Raw genomic sequence first — 21,710 nt, 5'->3', positions numbered from 1 at the left:
GGTAACCTGTTTCTTTCACACGGACTCAAGAAGTCTCTCCCATGGCCTGCTCCTGCCAGGCTACAGAATCCACTAAACTGTTTCTCAAAAGGCAGCACAAACAGCTTGGCGTAGGTCTCAGAGATAAGGTTCTGTGTTTCCAAGTGCAGCACAGCTGAGCCTGGTTTGACCCCAGTTTTCCAGAGCAATGGCGTTCCTGGACCAGATGGCACCCGGGGTGGAGCGCCGATGCACCCCCCCCCCCCACTAGATGACACCTCCCCCCCTCGGCGAAATGACAACCCCCCCCCCGGGTGCACGCCGCTGGGGGGGGGGGGGTGCCGCGGTGCGCACCTGCTCCTCCGAGTTTGCTAAACTTCGTTTGTTCGCTGCAGCTCCCTCTGCCCCGGAACAGGAAGTAAGGTGATAAGACACCTATGGGCATTTTCTCATTTAGTAAGATCCTGTCTAGGTGGCGCGTGGGGTCCACCACCTTCGCACCAGGCAGGCAAGCCACCAGGCAATCTTCATGTCCACCAACCACCCTGCTATCTATATGCATAATGCCAACTACAACAACAACCTTTCCCGCCTGGGCGAAATTTCTTGGAGGCATATCCTCGGAGTGAAAGGATAGTACATCCCCTGGTGGGCAGGTCCTGGCTACAGGAGTACTTCCTACTTCACCAGGGTGATGCTGTCCTTCTAGGAGACCTCCCTCCTCCAAGGCAGCACGGGCTGCCAGACTGGAGGTGGGACTTCTCTACAACGTCCCTGTAGGTCTCCTCTATGTACCTCTCTCTCTCCCTCAGCTCCACTAAGTCTGCTACTCTAGCCTCAAAAGAACAGACCCATTCTCTGAAATCTAGAAGCTCTTTGCATCAGGCACACACATACAACCGCTCACCTGAGTGGGGCTTCTGCTACTTACTTACACCTATGTGGTTAAGGCATATGCTGGAAGGCTCCTCTTCTCTCCTGTCGGACTGTCTGACTGAGCTGTGCTGAGGGAGTTTATCTTGCCTGGGCCCCAACCTACATGCTCTGTCTTTGCAAAGTCATCTCTTCCTTGCTCTGTAGTGTGTTTTTTAAGGTGGCTTTGTGGCTGTGAGGGAGTGCCATTAAGGGGGAATGTAAAATTATTATAGACCGCCAAAAATCCAGCAACACACTATCCTGTAAATATGCACATATCTTCCATAGCATATATTTTACAGTGGATGGAGAACTGACAAGACATACCCTTAACGCTCATAAGTTATAGCTCTACAGCTGGTGTAAGTGCTCATGCCTAATCGCATGCATGTGTGCATACCAGGTTATGCTAGTATTCTACAAAGGAAGGTATAACATTCTATTTCCTTCTATAGCATAGCCATAGACTCCTGCCATTACAGTGCCCCTTTATAGAGTTTTCCTCTGTGTGAGTTTACTAATCATTAAGATTTTGTTTTTTTTAACTAAGGTGCACTAATGGATTTAGCGTGCACTAATGATTAGTGTGCGCTAAATGATAAGACACCTATGGGCATTTTCTCATTTAGTACATGCTAAGTCTGTTAGCACGCCTCAGTGAAAGAACCCCCTTAACTTCTTCCTGCCTAGATCTCATAATCTTCTTAGTGTTTCATTTAATTAACTTTACATAGAGTTGACAATCCTGTTTATTTTCAAGAGAAGGAGCGGGCCATCTTCCGACACAAATCGGGAGATGGCCGGCCTTCTCCTAAGGCAGGCCAAATCGGTTATAATCGAAGCCAATTTGGCCGGCTTCAACTGCTTCGGCGTAGGGCCTGGCCAAAGTTCAAGGGGGCGTCGGCAGTGTACGAAGGCGGGATGGGGCGTGGTTAAGAAATGGCTGGCCTCAGCCGATAATGGAAAAAAGAAGGCCGGCCCTGACGAGCATTTGGCCGACTTTACTTGGTCCCATTTTGTTCATGACCAAGCCTCAAAAGGTGCCGAACGACCAGATGACCACCAAGGGAATCGGGGATCACCTCCCCTTACTCCCCCCCAGTGGTCACCAACCCCACCTTCCCACCCCAAAAAAAAAATTAAAAAACATTTTTTTTGCAAGCCTCTATACCAGCCTCAAATGTCTACCCAGCTCCATCACAGCACTATGCAGCTCCCTGGACGCAGTTTTAGTGGTACTGCAGTGCACTTCAGGCAGGCGGACCCAGGCCCATCCCCGCCCCCACCTGTTACACGTTGGTGGTAAATGGGAGCCCTCTAAAACCACACCACAAACCCACTGTACCCACATCTAGGTGCCCCCCTTCACCCATAAGGGCTATGGTAGTGGTGTACAGTTGTGGTAGTGGGTTTTGTGGGGGGGCTCAGCCACACAAAGTAAGGGAGCTATGTACCTGGGAGCAATTTATGAAGTCCACCTGCAGTGCCCACTAGGGTGCCGGTTGGTGTCCTGGCATGTGGAGGGGGACCAGTGCACTACAAATGCTGGCTCCTCCATGACAAATGCCTTGGATTGGCTGGTTTGAGATGGCCGCCATTAGTTTCCATATCGGCGAAACCAATGGTGGCCATCTTAATGCCGGCAATCTCTAAGGGCGGGCCAAATGTTGAGATTTGGCCGGCCCCGACCGTATTATCGAACCAAAAGATGGCTGGCCGTCTTGTTTCGAAATACAGTCGGGTACGCCGCTTAACGGGGGTCGTCATTAGAGTTGGCTGCTGTTATGACATGTGCCCCTGTGTCCATGCTCTCATTCATCTCGCCCCCTGGTGGTCAGAACCTGGTTGGTCGCAATGGACTGTCTGCTTGTGGTTTGTTCCCGGTTCCAGAAGTCATGCCGGTCCGGTCTGGATTTTCTAGCCTGCCAGTTGGTCCTGAGACTTTTTGAACTAAGCAGTTTCCGTACCTGGTGAACGTCCCTGGCTGTTTGCCTTTATTAACCACCTGAAGCTTTCCTAGTTTGCCTTGCAACAGAGCTCCTTCAGAGGTGGTGTCTCTGCGATTGATTGCTGCTGTGCTTCCTTGCTACTTTCAGTTTCATGCCTATCTTTGCCTTTGAACCTTTGCTGGACCTGGACTTTGACTTTCCTTGCCGCCTGGCCTGTGAACCTTTGCTGGACCTGGACTTTGACTTTGCTTGCCCGCCTGCCTTTGAACCTTTGCCTGGACCTGGTCTTTGACTTTGCTTGTGCCTGCCTTTGAACCTGGCCTGGATCTGGACCTTGCCTTTATTTGCCTGCTCACGGCTCTGCTGGGTTTGTGGACTATCTTCCTGCTCTCTGCTGTGGCTTCTGTTCTGGACTTGCCGCTCCCAGTCTGGAGGGTACCGGTCTGTCTGGGTTCCGTCTTGTTCCCGGTGGGTGTTCCCCTGCCGCTGCCTGCGCCTCGGCAGTAGCCCAAGGGCTCACTATCCAGTGTTTCATGTGAAGCATGACAGCCGCCCTTATAGATGGCTGCCCCCGTTCGATTATGCCCCTCAATGTTATTTCTACCTGAGTAGAACATAGAATAATGTAAAATCCCAAAAAAGGAAAAACTTTTATTAAAATGTTATTTAAAAAAAAAAAAAAGAATGGGGTCTTAGTACCATGCTGACAAGGCACTGTCCAGCACTGAGTACAATACAGGGTATCTCTTCAGTATCGCCCTCCAGTAATGCATCATCACATCCAAAAAAGGTCCAAGGTAATAGAGCACCTCTAAATCACTCTTTGCAGAGCACTGGTATTATTCAGCATTGTTGTGGATGTGTCTCGTAATCCTTTGCACTTCTTGTAATCTGTTTACTGGTTGGGCTTACCCCGAAGGACACAAAGCAAAATATATGTATCATAAATATAAGAAATAATGATCTAGTAAGGAACTCCCAGTGATTTTCTCTGTTATTGGCAGCAAGAGCAAGGAGGCGTGTGAAGAGTTAATGGAAGAAGACAGTTTCCCAGCTTCTATCTTTGGGTAGTGGGTGGCATATTTCTAAGAAACTCTTTCTGTAATTAAAGTGATTCTGAATCTGTCTCCTGCAGTTCAGGAGAGGAGGAGAATGGGAGGATCTTGTGTCATCAACTAGTAGATGTGTTAATATTTAAAAATAGTGAACAAGGGATTCCTGATCTGGTAAGAATGAGAAGTAAGGAAGGGTGAGGGTGTTGAGGGGGTTCTCCATGTAGTACAAAAAGAGGAATCCTCCTCTTCCTCTGAGTCAGGGTTGGGGGAGCCTGGAATAATTGTTACCTGCCAGGCATAAGTGGGAGGGGGAGCCCTGTCACTTTCTTGAGGGGTGAAGGAGGAGGATATACCATGCAGGTGACAGTTTAATTGTAGTTTGTTCCTTCATACTCCTGCTTCTCTACTAAAAAGTAGAGCTCACAGTCTTATTGCTTTTAAGCCAAGCACGGCCTAAGAACAGGAACAAGCCGAGTGTGGATGCTAGATGGACATATGGAAAGTTCATTTAGCTGCCTTAACTACTTCACCAAAGAACCTGGCCTGGAAAGCAGTTTATCAAAGCTACAAGAGGTAAAGTGCAGAGCATAAAAAAAATGATAAACAAGTCTAAATATAGTCACTCTAGCAGCTAGCTCACTAAAACCAACATAAGGATTTGCAAAAGAGTTAAGCCATGTAAGTACTATCTTCTGCTTTCCTCACCAGATATCTATGTATTCTCTCACCACTTTTGTCATGTGCTTCTCCTACTTTTCCAGTCTTAGAAATTTTCCCTTTCTTGCACTCCTTCTGTGTTTATTTTTTTACATAATTTTTGGGATCTTGCCGTGTATTTGTGACCTGGATTGGCCACTGTTGGAGACAGGATGCTGGGCTCGATGGACCTTTGGTCTTTCCCAGTATGGCAATACTTATGTACCGTCTCCCATTCAAAGTAGTATACAACAAAAGCATTTGCCACAAGCATGGTGTGCAATACATCACTTGTATCATAAACAAACTAAAGAGACATCTTCCTCTATCTCTGTTGCCTAAATTTATCGTGAGCCCCCACAACCCCCTACACATTTTTCCTCTCAGTTTCTTTTCATTCTCCACAGATCCCTTTGTTTTGTCTTTGATTGGATTGGTTTTGTGTATACCATAACACTTGCAAAGCTGGGTATGTTGGGTACTACTCAGTTTCTCCTGATCTCTGTCTTTAAGACCTCTGGACCCAATGCAGAAAGCAACGCATTAGAGCTGCTGATCACACATGAGGTTCCCACTGAAAAATTGCCACGGGATGCACTAATGAATGAGCATGAAAGTTACTGCCGCACAGCTCATTGGCAGATGTAACTCTTCCTGTCAGTGCCTGAGCCGCAAATGACTCAAGCACTAACAGAAAGGGTGACATTACAAAAAAAAAAAAAAAAAAAGGTGCTAGCAATCCGCATCATCTGGTGTCCAGTGGCACTGTCTTCCTGGTGTCTAGTGGCACCCCCACCCACCCACCCAGAATTTAAAACAGAGTTCCTGCTGTCTAGTGGCACCCAATCCCTCGCACGTTCCACACCCACACACCTGACCCTCACCCAGGGCCCCCCCAACCCAGTACCTCTTGATGATACAAGTGTGAGGGGCATCACTCTTACCCTCATAAGTACATAAGTATTTCCATACTGTGAAAAGACTAAAGGTCCATCGAGCCCAGCATCCTGTTTCCAACAGCGGCCAATCCAGGTCACAATACCCAGTAAGATCCCAAAAATGTACAAAACATTTTATACTGCTTATCCCAGAATAGTGGATTTTCCCCAAGTCCATTTAATAACGGTCACTGGACTTTTCCTTTAGGAAGCCAGCCAAACCTTTTTTAAACTCGCTAAGCTAACCCGCCTTTACCACATTCTCTTCAACGACATTTCCAGAGTGTAATTACCCAGTTGAGTGAAGAAAAAGTTTTCTCTGATTCGTTTTAAAGTTTACGACATTGTACGCGTCATCGCATGCCCCCTGTCTAGTATTTTTTGGAAAGTGTGAACAGACGCTTCACATCTACCCGTTCAACTCCACTCATTATTTATAGACCTCTATCATATCTCCCCTCAACTGCCTTTCTCCAAGCTGAAGAGCACTAGCCGCTTTAGCCTTTCCTCATAGGGAAGTCATCCCCATCCCCTTTATCATTTTCGTCGCCCTTCTCTGCTCCTTTTCTAATTCCACTATATCTTTTTTGAGATGCAGTGACCAGACCTGCACACAATATTCAAGGTGCGGTCGCACCATGGAGCGATACAAAAGCATTATAACATCCTCATTTTTGTTTTCCATTCCTTTCCTAATAATACCTAACATTCTATTTGCTTTCTTAGCCGCTGTCATACACTGAGCAGAGGGTTTCAAAGTATCATCAATGATGACACCTAGATCTCTTTCCTGGTCAGTGACTCCTAATGTGGAACCTTACATTATGAGGCTATAGTTTGGGTTCCTCTTTCCCACATGCATCACTCTACACTTGCTCACATTAACATCCTCTGCCATTTGGATGCCAGTCTCGTAAGGTCCTCTTGTAATTTTTAACAATCCTCTTGAGATTTAACAACTTTGAATAACTTTGTGTTGTCAGCAAGTTTATTTATTTATTTTATTTTTGTTACATTTGTACCCCGCGCTTTCCCACTCATGGCAGGCTCAATGTGGCTTACATGGGGCAATGGAGGGTTAAGTGACTTGCTGCCTGTGCCTGAAGTGGGAATCGAACTCAGTTCCTCAGTTCCCCAGGACCAAAGTCCACCACCCTAACCACTAGGCCACTCCTCTACTCCCATCTCTAGATCATTTATAAATATGTTAAAAAGCAACAGTCCCAGCATAGACCCATGGGGAACCCCACTATCTACCCTTCTCCATTGAGAATACTGACCATTTAATCCTACTTCGTGTTACGATCTTTTATGCAGTTTTTAATCCACAATAATATACTACCTCCTATCCCATGACTCTCCAATTTCCTCTGGAGTCTTTCATGAGGTACTTTGTCAAATGCCTTTTTGAAAATCCAGATACACAATATCGATCGGCTTGCCTTTATCCACATGCTTATCCACATGTTTGTTCAACCTTCAAAGAAATGTAATAGATTGGTGAGGCAAGATTTGCCTTCACTAAATCCATGTTTTTGAATATGCTCTGTAATTTTGTTCTTTATAATAGTCTCTACCATTTTGCCTGGCACCAATGTCAAGCTCCCGGATTACATCTGGAGCCTTTTAAAAAAATCGGCTTTTCCTTGGCTACCCTCCAATCTTCTGGTACCATGCTTGATTTTAAAGATAAATTACATATTACTAACAATAGTTCTGCAAGTTCATTTTTCAAGTCCAGGCAATTTGCTACTCTTCAATTTGTCAAATAACATCATTACATCTTCCAGGTTTATAGAGATTTCATTCAGTTTCTCTGACATGTCAGCTTTGAATATCTTTTCTGGCACCGGTATCTCTCCCAAATCATCCTCGGTGATGACAGAAGCAAAGAATTCATTTAATCTCTCTGCTATGGCTTTGTCTTTCCCTAGTGCCCCTTCTAGTTGTCCAACTGATTCTTTTACTGGCTTCTTGCTTTTAACATACCTAAAAACATTTTTACTATGTATTTTTGCCTCCAACGCAATCTTTTCTTCAAAGTCCCTCTTTGTCTTCTTTTTCAGCGCTCTGTATTTGACTTGCCATTCCTTATGCTATTTCTTATTATTTTCAGTTGGTTCCTTCTTTTTGCTCTAATAGCTTCCTTCACCTCATTTTTTAACCATGCTGGCTGTCGTTTGGTCTTCCTTCCTCCTTTTTTAATTCAAGCAATATATTTGGCCTGGGCTTCTAGGATGGTATGTTTGAACAGCATCCAAACCTGATGTAAATTTTTGAATGCTAAAATATTGGATTTTCTGTGTGTATTTACTCCAAAGCCGATATCAAATCTGATCATATTATGTCCACCATTATTAAGCGGCCCCATCACCATTACCTCCTGCACCAAATCAAGTACTCCACTAAGGACTAGGTCTAGAATTTTTCCTCCTCTTGTTGGTTCCTGTACCAGTTGCTCCATAAAGCAGTCCTTGATTTTGTCAAGGAATTTTATCTCCTTAGCATGCCCTGATGTTACATTTACCCAGTCAATATCGGGGTAATTGACATTGCCCATTATTATTGTGTTCCCCAGTTTGTTAGCTTCTATAATTTCTGGTAACATTTCTATATCTGTCTGTTCATTTTGGCCAGGTGGACGGAAGTACACCTGGCCAAAATGATCCTTTTCTTCTTTAAACATGGAATTTCAATCCATAGGGATTCCAAGATGTGTTTTGTTTCCTGCAGAATTTTCGATCTATTCGATTCAAGGCCCTCCTTAACATACAGTGATTCCCCTCCACCAATTCGATCCACCCTATTAGTATGATATAATTTATACCCTGGTATGACAGTATCCCACTGGTTATCCTCCTTCCACCAGGTCTCAGATATGCCTGTTATATCTAATTTTTCATTTAGTGCAATATATTCTAACTCTCCCATCTTATTTCTTAGGCTTCTGGCATTCGCATATAGACATTTCAAACTATGTTTGTTGTTCCTATTTACATCTTGCTCAGCAGTTGACAGTGTTAATTTGCAATCTCTTGTGTGCTTTTTATTTGGGGGCTCATTTTCAAAGCACTTAGATTTACAGTTACTGTGTTTCTGGTCTACTATGGTCTCTATTACAGTCTTGCTATTGGGATACCATATCTTCCCTGCTTTGGTGATATCTTTGAAAGATAACTTGTTCCAAACCATGTGCTTTTGGATGACTGTCAGCCTTCCCCCAGGTTCTAGTTTAAAAGCTGCTCTATCTCCTTTTTAAATGCCAATGCTTATTAGGTGTATCAGTATTATGCTAACATTGTATTATGTCTCTGGTATTTGAATTCCAGTGCTGTTAAATGTGTATAGTTTTAATAGTACAGTACACTGCCTTGGATGAATCTCTTCATAAAGGCAGTTAATAAATCCCAATAAATAAATAAATACCAGTGACTGTGAGAAAGGCAGAAAAGTGCACAGAAAACAGAGACAAATGGAATAGAAATGGTTATTATAACCAATAGAACAGAGGTGATTGTTATAATATTCTGTCAGATTATTTGCATAGTTTTATAACTGATCACCTCAGTTCAGTGAACCTGCAGTTGAATAACAACTAGAACTCTCTGAAGTGCTAAATGTTATGCTTTCCCTTGATGCAGAGACCCCTTTTATCTCTAAGCCACGTGTATGAAATAGCATGCACTTCCTTTGCCTAGGCCTGCTAGGTGCCTATTACTCCCGATTCACAGCTGACTTGTATCAGGCATCCTTTGCCTAACCCTCCAGAGCCCCAGTGAAACCTTTAGGGCTGTTACCTGCCAAGGAGAGATTGAGTGTCACGTCTGTGGCCGTGACCCCTCTCAGACTCACCTTATTTCCTGTGGTCAGCTTCTGGGCTGCCTTCTGTCTGTTCTTTGTGAGTTAGTTCTGTCTCTGTCTCTGTGTGCTGGCTGTATTTAGGGTTACCATATGGCTCCAGAAAAAGATTGTCGGTGTGCTGTCACCCGTTCCAGATTTCAGCTCAGTCCAGTCCAGATCTTCCAGGCTGCCCGACCCTTAGTTGCTTGTTGATTGTTGCACCTGAGTCTCAGCTGCCTGCTGGGCTTATTAGCCATTTGGAACCTCTCTGCCTTTGCCTTTGCATTGCGTCTAAGGCCCTGGTATGTTGGTGCTTCTTGTACTTCTGCTAGTCCAGTGATTTTTCTGAGATTCTTGCCTTGATACTTGCCTGTTTCTAGTTAGTCTGTGTTTGGTTTAGTTTAGGTTTTACTTGTTTTCCTAACCTTGTTTCTTGTTTGCTTCTCAGAAGTTAGTTTCTGTTTGTGTGCTGGCTTTGTGGCTGCTTGCAGCTTTTAGTTCTGTGTCTTGTTAGTCAGTGTTTTGTTCCCTGTTTCAGTGGCTGCTTGCAGCTTCCAGTTTCTGTCCCCGAGCTTGTCCTGTCCCTGCCTTGTGTTGTATTGTCTAGCCCAGTTTCCTGCCTTGCGCCCATGTTCCTTCCTTTCCTCTCTGACACTTAGTCCTTGTGCTGCCTAGCTGTTTTCCTGCTCCTGCCCTGTCCTGCCAAGTCCTGTCAGCCACCTGAAGCTGGGAGCTCAACTCCTGGTGGAAAGTGGTCAGGTACAGGTGAAGCCTAACTGTTGTCAGAGTTCTGCCGTGCGCCTGGTGTGGGGTGGTTTTGCCTGCCACTGCTGCACCTCGGCAGTGGCCCAAGGGCTCACAAACCAGTTTCCAGCTTTGTAAACGTGACATTGAGCCATTGACATTGTTTCAATAGTTTCTAGACTGAAAAGAAGATATGCCCAAGATTTTAATCTACTCTCACTGTTGCCATCCCATCCCTTTTTTTTAACTGAGGGTCTCAGGGATCTTTTTGCCAAGCAGAGCTTAATGACTTTACGAAGTCTCTCTTTGAAAGATAAGACCTTTGTCCTACAGTGATGCACAGCATGATGAACCAAACCTCTAAATTCTCATTTTCTAACACAGAATAGCTCTGATGAATGTGTGATTACAATGAGGTATATTAACTGCTATATTTAGACACAGAGCTCAAACACATTTCATGGAGATGTTTTTTTTTTTTTTACATTGGCTTGCACGAGGTCTGAGAATGCTTTGAATCACTTGTCTGTCACTCAAGGTGAATAAGACAGGAAAAGAAGTGAAACGAGAAAGAAACTCAAGTAACATAGAATAATGAGAACATAGGAAAGAGAAAAACAGGAAAAAAGAAACAACAGGGAGAGATCAGAAAGGTTAGAAGGAAGAAGAGAATAAGGTAGAGACGGGATAGCTGAAAAACAAGAAAACAGGATAGAAATAAAGACAAAGAAAAGATAAGTGGTAAGAAGAGAGATTGGGAAGCTAGAGAAGCAAAGAAAATGTGAGAAGGGAAGAAGGAGAGAGAGATGCAGCAGCAAAGAGAGGCTGATGCACAAAGATCGTCGTTAAACACAACCACTGCAGGAGAACTTACCAAGTCGCAAACAGTGACTGATGCACAAAGGGAATAGCATGCAGATGAGACGCATGGAAATTCCTTTGTGCATTGGTTGCTGTTTGTGACTCGGGTGCTTAGCACATGCACAGAACAGGATTGTTTCCTAGGAATCAGGGCATCATGCCTGGGCTTGAGGTGCCCACTGATCCCTGGCACTACTGACATGTCCAAATAACCAGGCACTGCTTGGTAAGAGCTAGTAAAGCTTGGATAAAAAGCAAATTCCTTGGCCCTGGAGGAAGGTTCCTCACCTGGGAGGGAGCCGCTGAGCTCTGGGTATTTCTCTGCCGGGTGAAAGGAGCATGGTTTCTGCTGCAAGTTCATGATGTGATGGTGGGAATGGAACAAGCAGAAGCCATAGTAGGTGCTTCCAAAGGGGGTAGCTATAGTCCATGCTGGCATTGGAAGCTGCTGTTGCTAAGGGAGCCGGACACTGATGGGTGGCCTCAGGAGAGATCATAGACAGTTCTGGTGGGTATAGATAGCAGTGGAATGGTGCCCTGAAGCTGGATGAGAAGAAATAAATCCCTGCAGTGGCTGCTCCGGCAATTTCCTCCATGGCTGGGCTTTTATCCTGATTTCTTAAATTTGGACTGCTTTCATACATGCACATGAAGTTATATGCTCAGCGAGGATGAAGGATCAGTGAAGTCATCATATCATGGTCTGTCTGGGCTTTTTAACAATTCCACTTATCACTGTTCATGCATTTGCTATTAAATGTGGGGTGATCTGGAGGCAGAGGCTGGGGGAGAAGGGAACTGGTCAGCCCTAGAGTTGCCAGCGTGGATAAAGAGGACTCCTCTCCGACAGCTCCTGACCTGCCATAAAATCTAGGATGTTAAAGGAAGGTGCTCCTTCTGTGCATCACATGGAATGCTCATTATAATACTAATGAGCTGCTTGCAATACATTTGTATAGGGTTTTCGGTAGCTGCAATGGTGAACTGTAAAAGGAACAGCAGAACCCCTTTATGCATTACATGCTAAATAACGTTTGCTTTAGACTGGCTACAACCGGTCTAAAACAAACATTGTAAGCATGGGTAACCTTTGTGCATCGAAGCCTGAGAGAGAATAATGCTCAGAACTCTTAGATTGCTTTTTAAGATTCTGTTTTTATTTCCATAGTTTTATTTTTTGTTCAGCCGGCTTAGTGCTTTGGAGAACTTTCAGTATGTCTCTTATGAGACAGCATGGGCATAATTATACATATATAAGAAATTATATTAGTGTTAATTCTGTTAAAGGTGGTCCAATACTATTTCAACTTTTCACCTTGCAAGTAAGGTGAAGGAATGCCAGCTGGATTTAATTACTTAGAAAGTCTAGCTTTGGCTAAGCTAAAGGTTAAAAAGGTCAGAGAGAGAAACTTCTTTGACCCCTTGTGAGTGATGGATTGTTAATGCTAGCACATCTGTAACTATTATGACAGGCATGAGCCAGACATACTGTAGTTGTAAGATTAGGCTGAAATACTGTTTAGAAGAAAATAGTTAGATTTTAGAAGTTCTTGATATTTAGAATATGTCTTATAAGGAATACTGATTTTGCTTATTTTAGAATATGTGTATTCTGTGTAGTTAATATGTAGAATACCTTTTTAAATCTAATGTCTGTCCAACTCTTTGTCTGACTTTCTAAGTAAGACTGTAGTTGAAAAGGTCAGCATATGGTTTGAGTTAGCTGCAGTCCTGGCTAGGTGAAAGAGAAGTCAACTCTCTTCTCCTTGATTAATTATAGGTAAATGTAGGACTGGGCTTTCTGAAAGAAATAACAAACTATAGCTGTATGCTATTAAGTAAGACTGGCCCTTGACCCCTTAATGAATGCCAGAGTTCAGTTAGCAGTTAGTATGAAGTTGACTAGGAATATGAGAATAATAAATGTCAGATTGGCCCATTAGCCCCTCAATGAACCTAAGTTAATCATAATAAAATGCAAGAGACTGGTGCCATATTGTGTAATGTGAGGGGCCCCAGGTCATAGGTCAGTTTGAGAAATATTAAACCTATGTAACTGATATTTGGAATATATGTATGGTAATAATTAGTTCAAGGCAGGGTGATCAATCTATTCTTTACCATCTGGAGAGTAAGGGGGGCTAGGAGGGAGATAGAACGGTATATAGTGGGAGGCAGAGCAGCTTACGTCAGAAGGAACAGACAGAAGAAGGAGAGCTGAAGGAAGACAGACAGCAGAAGAAGAGAAGAAGCTGAGACAGAAGCCATAACATCCAGAGAGCTGAGAAAGGGAAGAAGAGAGCTAGAACTGATATCCTACTTTGTTTGCTGGCAAATAAAGAAGATTTCTCCCTCATTCTGGTGTGTGCTGTTTGACTCCTGAAGTACCACAGATTCTGCTAACAATAGGGGTAATTCATGCATCAATTCCTGCAACAATTCTTGGTGGCAGCGGTGGGATCCTGAACCGGCACCCAACTGACTGAGGAACATTCGCCGGATATGTATTCTGTATTCTGTATTGTAATCCTAGCTAGGAAACTGTAAACCAGCCCCTCACAAATTGAGGGAAGGGGAGTCTGATCAACTCTCAGCGAAGGCCTTAGTAGCTTTTAGTCTAGTGGAGATTAGAAGCGAAACCGCTTGAGCTTATCTGTATCTGAGAAATTTGAAATTGTTGGGTGGGATTTTCTGTATGGAATGTGTGTGATGCTTGAATGTTAAAAGAGTGCGGACTTCTTATAGCTGCGTTTCCAATTAACGCGAGTTCAATTGGCCAGCGACGGAAGGAAGCGATTGTTGTTTGTTTTACCTTGTGTCTCGGATCTGTGGACCCCTTACCACAAATCCAAAAATTCCCTCCCTTTGTGTGTTGTAACTGTAAGCATTATGGGAGGGACATCATCTAGAAAAATTGATACTCCCCTAGATTGTATGCTTAAGAATTTCAAAAAAGGATTTTTAATTAATGATTATGGACAGACTTTAAGCTCAAGTACTCTAAGAACCTTGTGTGAAGTTGAGTGGCCATCTATGGGAGTGGGGTGGCCCCCTAGTGGCAGCTTAGATATTGAAGTAATCCGGAAGGTCTATAGTATAGTTGTAGGAGAACCAGAATATCTTGAACAACTCCCCTATATAGATTCCTGGGACAGCCTTGTGACTGACCCTCCCTCTTGGTTGAAAACTTATATGGGATCCCCAGTAAAATTCATGTTGGGCCGCGTTCAAAGAAAGATTAGAAAATCTAAACTGGAAGAAGGAAAGAGCCCCAGGAAGCCTACCACCCAATCGGTGGCTTCCGCCCCTACCCTGTCCGAAAAACCCATACTCTCTGATGACCCCTCAGATCTTGAGCCACCACCTTATGGCCCATTGTTGGGGTTCCGTGCCACCCTTAGAGATCCACGGCGTCCAGCCCAAGCCTCTCCAGCACAGGCTTCTCCGGATAGTTCCTCCCCTTCTATGCAAACCCCGCCACACCCTAGGTTGGACTTTTCATCCAGCCTCTACCCTCCTCTGCCACATCCTTCCCTGCTAACCTCCAAAGACCCGCTTTGGGCTCCACTCCCTGACTCCTCAACTCCCGACAGCCCAGCTTCTCCCTCTAATACCCCTCCCCACTCATCAGGGGCTCATCATCCTTTTCAATGGACTGAATCACCTGTGACCACCTCTCAGTCTATGAGTACCCCTCCCCATCCCTCAGGGTTTCAACATACCTCCACTGAATGGGTTAGACCTGCTGCAATCACTTTTGAGCATGATAGGAGGATAGCTCCTAGCTCTACCTCAGGTTCCATTCCCACCTCCTCGAGAGTTCTGCCCCTGCGTCAGGTAACCACCACTCGACCGGATCCTAATAATGAGGGTCAGGTTATGCAGGCACAGGCCTACCAGTATGTACCCTTCACAACCACCGATCTCCTGAATTGGAAGACGCATTACCCCTCTTATACTGAAAAGCCTCAGGCAGTGGTGGACCTAGTGGCTAGCATTATGGCCACCCATAACCCAACCTGGACTGATTGTCAACAACTTCTCCTGACCCTCTTCACAACTGAGGAGAGGCGGAAGATTTTACAAAATGCTGAGGCCATCACGTGAGCGCGTGCCCCCGAGAGGACACCGGACCTAGAGGAATGGGTTAGAACTCGGTTCCCTCGCGCAGCTCCAGCTTGGGATCCAAATAATGAGCAGCACTATGAACTGTTGTCTGGCTATTGCCGGGACTTGCTGGAAGGTATGAAGAAAGGCATAAAAATGCCCATTAATCTGGCAAAGGTCTCTGAAATTCTCCAAGGGGCAACTGAATCCCCTGGGGCCTTTTTAGAGCGACTAATTGAAGCCTACAGAACATACACCCCATTTGACCCTGAAGCACTAGAAAACCAGAGAATGGTGCATAGTGCATTGGTGGCCCAGAGTATGCCAGATATCCGGAAGAAGTTGCAGCGTCAGGAGGGATTCGCAGGGATGAATACCACCCAGCTAATTGAGATCGCAACCAAGGTTTTCATTAATAGGGATCAGGAGGTGCGCCGAGAGGCTGACCGGAAGATGCAGAAGAAGGCCGACCTTTTAGCGGCAGCCATTACTAATTCCACCCTTAACCGAGGTCGACCTCTAGCTAATGGGAAGTCAAAGTGGGACCCCGGACCACCAGCCAGGCCCCAAGATTCCTTTAATCAATCCCGGCCACGGGGGGAGAATCCCAGACCAAGATTGGAGAGGGATCAGTGTGCCTACTGTAAGGAAAGAGGGCACTGGAAAGATGAATGCCCCCAGAGGCGCCAGGGACTGAGAAGGGGACCAGGAGATCGAGGAAGCCGAGGCCGAGTTCGAGAGGGGAGGTATGAGCCTCCTGAATCTGACATCATTGGGATAGCCGAGATGGCAGAATGGGACGAATAGGACAGACCGGGTTCCTACAAACTGGGCTCCCAGGAACCTATGGTCAAGTTAACTATAGGGAGCCGCTCAATTCCATTCATGATTGATACAGGAGCTGAACATTCTGTTGTGACGGAGCGATTAGCGCCTGTGTCTGGAAAAACTGTCCGAGTGGTGGGAGCCACGGGGGTGCAGAACCGGAGGCCCTTCCTGACGACCCGTAGATGCCAATTAGGCTCACACACAGTTACTCATGAATTCCTGTATATGCCAGACTGTCCAATCCCTTTTGTTGAACAAAAGTATGAAAGATTTGTTGAATAAAAGCATGAAAAATAGGAGTGGAAAGCTTCAAAGAACATGCAGAGCTAGCTGTTTCAACACTAAACCAAATCTCCTGAGGCATGAGAAATTTGACGGACATTAAACATTAGCCAAAGGCAGGCTCCAGAAAGTCTGTGGGCTAAAAGGTAGGGGGGTAATAGAAAGCAGATGTTCTGCACATGATTAACAGTTTGTGGTATTCAGAGACTTGCACAGGAATGTTGTATGAGAGAATTAGTCAGAGGCCCGGTATAAAACTAGAGGGGAACAAAGAGGTAGTAAGCATTTTTGAATTTTTCTTTGTCTGTGTATAGCATTTTGATTTGCCTTAAGCTTGCTGTAAATTGCTTGTGTGTGTAGATATGCTTTGAGTATAGAAATGCTTCCTGACTACCCCTATTGATGGTAATCAGCTTGTACACTAAACAAATGAGTAAACTGTTTATATTAAATATGAAATTCGTCTGGCCTTCTCTACAAAAGTGGCGGCATCCTTTTATACAAAAGTGGCGAGCCAGCCAGGAGTAGGCCGCACACGGAAAAGAGAAGGCGAGACGAAGGACAAATTAAGTTGTTGTTAATGAAGTTTTTTACAGGATTGAAAGCAAAGCAAGCGTTGTTTAAACCTGATGATTTCTGTGCTCCACTGATGTGGGATTGATCAAACTACTGACGTGGACATACAGGTGATAACTCCTGGGCTTGCTAAAAAGAGAAATAAGAAGACGCGTGAGTAAGCTTACACTGTGGCCTTATTACCGATATATTTGTTTAGCTTTGTAGTTTTCTTTTTTGTATATTTTCTTTGTTTAAGTGCATTAGTATATTTTTGTAGATTGTGGCTTTATAGGAGAAATTGTAATAGTCAGAATACAATGAAAGGGAAAGGGGCAGATAAGAAAGAAAAGCCTCCTGTATATGCTATGTATTTAGATTTAGATAGTTCAAAAAAATGCTCCCCTTTGCAGCATGTCATAGAATTATTCCCATTAGAAAAAAAACAGATTGAAAAAATACATGAGAAATGGGTCAAATATGAAGGAAAAGATTCTGTTTTGAGCTGGTCTCAGGATGGATCGTTTGATCGTCCAAAATTATTATCTCTCCTGAGCTACTTACAAGAAAATAAAAATAAAACTAGGCAGAAGAAAAGCTTAGAAAAGCATCTTACAATTTGGAATTTATTTTCTTTAGCAGCAGATCTGTTTCATGCTGATGTAGATAGGATACAAAAAGAGGCAGAAAGAAATAATCCCCCGTCATATGAATCTAGCAGGGACACGTTGTGCCCCATAAGGGCAACTGATAAAATGAAGGAATCCAAGGCAAAGCGCCCTGTGCCATGCGCTGGGTATTCGGCTCTTGATGACCCCCCCAGTGAGTCAGAAAGTGAAAAGGGAGGGGATAATGAGGACAGTGATGTGGGGACTAGGGAACAGAAAAAGGAGAAAAAACGGGTGAGACAGAAAGAAAAAGGAAATCTAGTGCAGAATCAGGCACTTACCCTGATTTGAAAACCCTAATTACATCAGAACAATATGACCTGGCAACTCAATTTGAAATTGAGGGACGACTGCGGATGTACTCCGAGCCTCCCATGACCATGTCAACCCCAACTTATAAGCGAACAAAAACTATGCCAACATCTTTAACCCCAGGGCCCCCCAGGCCAATTTTTCGAGGCACGCATGTGGCTGCAGAGCTTATGAGACTGAATAATACTAGATATGGTGAGGAATGGTGGGGGGCTACTAGACACTTGTTAGATGTAAAACGGCTCCCCTTGCCGTGCGATGAAAATGGTCCTAGTACACATGAGGACATTCAGGAATTATTAAAGGCTGTCCACAAAAATTGCCCGGGTATAGGGACTGGAACATTTGTAAAAGAGGGATTGGAATTCTGGGATAATTGGTTCCACAAAATAAAACGTGATTTGGAAGAAGAGGTGGAAGAGGAAGGTAAACAGGAGATTTGCAGCGCTTTAGATAGTAGTGCTTTACACATGCCAGTTATGACGCGCTTAGACGCAGCTGGCAATCAAATACGTCATTACAAACCATACACCCCCGTAGATGTTACAACTTTAGTTGCAAAAATTCCCAGTATAGGGAAAGGAGCTCGTATGTGGTTAGATGGGATAGAACAGGCAACTGCAGGGACTCAATTGACTATTGGAGATTTTAAAGCCCTGTGTGCAGCGTCAGGTATTAGTATATCTCAACTGGCAGTGCAGTGTGGATATCAGCGCCTGCCATCACATACTGTGGATGGGGATGTATACGCAGGGAATAGTAAGGCTGCTCTTTCTGCAGCTCTGCATGTGATGTATCCAACCCCGATTGATTTTTCAGCCATAACAGCAAATAAATGGGACCCTAAAACTGATTTTTCGGCACATTTGACAAAATGTATAAATTTGTATAAGGCTCAAACAGGGCAAGATGCAGATGTGGATCATAATGTAGCAGTATTTTTACACCTATTCATGTCCACACTGCCTGATAATATGCGTAAGAATTTAGATGCTGTCATTGCCCTGTCTTCAAAGCCGTGGCCTGAAATAAGAGAGACATTGATGCATTTTAGTAATGTGCATCGTAAACTGATAGAGACCCCACAGAAAGAACAGGCTAAATTAACTTCTAAGTTAATGACTATGCAGTTAAAGGATTTGGAAAGCAAGGAACAGGATAGAAATAAAAAACAGGAAACAATGGTAATGCCCTCTGCCTCACCTCCACAGGTCATTTACTATGTACAACCGGGATATAGCCGGCCGTACCAACCAAGGGGACGAGGCATGGTTAGAGGCAGGGGTAGGGGTCGAGGGATGCAAGGATCAGGACTATCACCTAATAGAAGGGCACATGTACAATGTTGGGGATGTCAGCAATTTGGTCACTATGCTTCAGAATGTTATCAGAATGCAGGAATGCCCCAAGTACAAATGCAGACGCAGCAAGGATTAATGCCACAATTAGTAGGGATGCCTGTGAGTGCCCCGCAGACTGCAATACAGCAGCCGGCGATGCAATCACAGGGACCAGGGGCTGCAGTACAGAGACAAGGCACTGTAAATGCTTTTCCAACTTGGCAGAATATTCCAGACCAATGCTATTGACTGGAAGCAAACCCGTGTCAGGAAGAGGGAATGATTTTCAGATTAGACACAAGGGAACCCTTTATTACATTGACAATTGGCAAATATGGAACTCCTGTGAGATTTTTGATAGATACAGGGGCGAGTACCTCTGTATTGTGTGCAAAACCACAGGGAGTTAAGCTTTCAAATCAGTATAGAACAACAGTGGGATTTACGGGGATAGAACAAAGAAAAAGGCTAACAGAACCCACTCTGGTGCGCTTGGAATGCCAACCGCACGGTTCAAGGGAGGTAGAGACTTATTGTCTCAATTAGGATTGTGTTTAGATTTTGGAAATAAAGAAATACCAAGTTTGCTCACCATGGTTCAACTGTTGAATAATGAAAATAAAGTAAGGGTTATGGAAGAATTACCACAACATATTTGGAGTACAAGTGATTCACCATATGGACTAGCCATAAATGCAAAACCCCATAAGATAGAATTAATAGAAGGGGCAAAGGGGCCGAAGCAAGACCCTTACCCCATACGACCTAAATTAGTATCCAAAACCCTGGAACACATTGGTAAATTATTGAAATGTGGTATTATTGAACCTTCAGTATCCCCGTATAATACCCCAATGTTTCCTGTCCCGAAAGGGGAAAACAATGTAAGGATAGTACATGATTTAAGAGAGCTAAATGAGATTACAAGAAATCAATTTCCGATTTGTGCAAATCCTGCTACTCTTTTGCATACCCAGAATATATATGCATATAACACTGTTATTGACTTGTCTAATGCATTCTTTTCAATACCTCTTCATCCAGAGTCTAGGGATTTGACGTCATTTATAGTACAGAATGAGGCATACAGGTGGACTAGGATGCCTCAAGGCTTTACTGATAGTCCATCGGTATTCTCAAAACAACTAATGATGGATTTAAAAGATTTCAGGAGTCAATTGCCTGACACGGTGTCATTGTTTGTCTATGTAGATGATATTCTACTGTCTGCTGAGACTGAAGCAGAATGCCTAGATTGGACTAGAAAATTATTTTGTTATTAGGAGAGTTAGGATATAAATGTAACAGGGAAAAATGTGTTATAGCTCAGTCTACTGTCACCTTTTTAGGACAAAATGTTTCAGCAGAACATAAGGTCATTATACCTGAAGTTATATCTATTTTAAATGAAACCCCGGTACCGCAAACTGTTACTCAGTTACGTGCTGTTTTGGGAATGTTAAATTACTGCAGACAATGGATACCAAATTATACACAAAAAGTAATGAGACTTTATAAACATTTGAAACTGCCCGCAGCCACACCAAAGAATACACTAATTGTGTTGGAAGAACAGGATAAAATAGTGCTGGCTAAGATTGTGAGGGATTTGTTATCCCCAGGACCCTTAGCAGTAATAGATATCCAATCACCTGTGCATTTGTGGGTAAAAGACATGGGAAACAGTTGGGCAGCTATGATTAATCAAAACAATGAAGTAAATGCACCAGTAGCTTTTTTGTCAGGCTCTTTTAATCATGTGGAAAAGGGAATGAAAGAAATACCAAAGTTACTGACAGCTATAGTGGCTGCAGTAGGCAAGTGGAGAGCACAAATGCCTTTTGTTCCTATTGTAATACATACCAACCACACGATTAAAACGCTGTTGAGCCCTAGCCAAACAGCATTGACAGCCACTAGATTTGGAAAATATCAAGCAGTACTTTTAGGACAAGATATAAGAATAATACCATTAACTAAAGAACAGAGAAATAAGATAGATCTGCTTTTTCCTGTCGATCAAAAGGGTGAGATCGATACTATAGAAATCCCTACATTTCACTGTCTTACTTTTGAACCCTTATCTGATGGGTTAATATGGTTTACAGATGGAGCTTGTGAAAGGACTGTTGCAGGCTTTGCCTGCGTGCAGGTAGATGAGAATCTAAGAAAGATAATGCAAGTACAATATAAAACCCCTCCTGACCAGACTGCACAGCATGCTGAACTTTTAGCCGTTATTACGGCCTTACAACACACTGATATGACTCAAAATGTCACTATATATACTGATAGTGGTTACGTTGCAAGTTCACTACAGTATCATATATTAAAATGGCAGCGTAGGGGGATGATAACCAGTGCAGGTAAAAATCTACAACATTACACATATTGGAAATTGCTGTTTGAAATTTTGGCAAGAAGGGAACGTGAAGGTAGAAAAACTGCAGTTGTGTGGACCCCGGCCCACACTGAAAGGCCAACCTTTGAAGCACTAGGTAATGCAATGGCTGATGCAGCAGCAACGGAGGTGGTTAAGCAAAGTGAAAAGATTTTGTATAATACTAGACAGACACAGGAAGGGCCACTTACGAATGTAGATAAGATTGAAATGTGGCAGCCAGAGGGACAGGAAAGTGAA

General features: G+C 43.9%; 1 pseudogene; it reads right to left on the bottom strand.

Moving 5' to 3' along the window:
* The window catches only part of LOC115469665, a 41,887-nt pseudogene extending 30,215 nt beyond the window's left edge, over positions 1-11,672 (bottom strand).
* Positions 11,673-21,710: the final 10,038 nt, after the last annotated feature.

This window comes from Microcaecilia unicolor, chromosome 4 (assembly GCF_901765095.1).
Source record: "Microcaecilia unicolor chromosome 4, aMicUni1.1, whole genome shotgun sequence".
Taxonomy (NCBI): domain Eukaryota; kingdom Metazoa; phylum Chordata; class Amphibia; order Gymnophiona; family Siphonopidae; genus Microcaecilia; species Microcaecilia unicolor.
Note: the sequence above shows the minus strand (reverse complement) of the source record. Positions and strands in the feature narration are given on the sequence as shown.